The sequence below is a fragment of the Vanacampus margaritifer genome, chromosome 18 (genome assembly GCF_051991255.1).
Source record: "Vanacampus margaritifer isolate UIUO_Vmar chromosome 18, RoL_Vmar_1.0, whole genome shotgun sequence".
In the NCBI taxonomy this organism is placed as follows: Eukaryota; Metazoa; Chordata; class Actinopteri; order Syngnathiformes; family Syngnathidae; genus Vanacampus; species Vanacampus margaritifer.
The window spans coordinates 3,358,863-3,359,813 of record NC_135449.1 but is presented as its reverse complement, the minus strand read 5'-3'; the positions used below and the strand labels follow the sequence as shown (position 1 = coordinate 3,359,813).

General features: G+C 36.1%; 1 non-coding gene across 1 annotated transcript; it reads left to right on the top strand.

Annotated features, from left to right (window-relative positions):
- On the top strand, positions 1-73 carry trnar-ccu (transfer RNA arginine (anticodon CCU)). The gene has a single exon. It is a non-coding gene; the product is annotated as a tRNA-Arg (tRNA).
- Positions 74-951: the final 878 nt, after the last annotated feature.

The following is a 951-nucleotide window of genomic DNA, read 5'->3' as shown; positions in this document are numbered from 1 at the left end:
GCCCCAGTGGCCTAATGGATAAGGCACTGGCCTCCTAAGCCAGGGATTGTGGGTTCGAGTCCCATCTGGGGTGGTTCTATCTTTTCGAGTCTTATTTTAACCCTTTCATGCACAAATTACGCTAAAATCTACATCAGGATTTTTTTCTGAACTGTTTTTATTATTCTTTAGGCATGAAAAAAAAATAATCACCTTCATTTTTTTTTTTTTTAACATGGATTTTTCAAGGAGTTGGTGACACGCCCACTAGGTTGGACAACGTGCATTTGAGCAATTGATGAAATATGTTTGTACGAAAAAAATAATGCAAACATTATAGAAAATGTCAGTTTGATTTTTAACATTGTGTTCACATATTTCAAAACATTTCTTCACCCGTTCTCTGCAGTTCGGAGGCTGCATCAAAGCCTTCTGTATCCTCTAGCATTTAAAAAAATAAAAATAAAAAATAAAAACATATAAATACGTCTTTGGGACACTTTTAATATAGAACGTATTTATACATTTTTTTCGGGGCAAATGAGTTAACCAACAATCCCAGTTGCACTCCTCTCAGAGTTCCACGTCTGTTAGTTATTTTAGCGACTTTGGTGCCGTTGCTGTTTATTTCATTTTTTTTTTTTTTGCGACTTTCCTTCTTGTCAGCATGGATTAGGAATGTGATACGGTTGTACTCACACTGGCAGAGCAAGTTGTAAAGGGGGCCTCTTGTTCTTCAGCCCAGCTGCTTGTTGATTAAATCTTCAACAAAACCCAGGAAGTAGTCAAGATACATTTTGTTGGATGTTGAATCAAATCCGCCTTTGGAGAACAACTCACCTCATACAAGAAATGCTTTGTCATGTCTCAGAAGAATGGTATTGGCATTCAATTAGTTTTTTTTGGGGGGGGTTTTTCAGTTCAAAGCAACAATATACAGGATGTGATATGTATTTTTTTTTTTTTTATAAG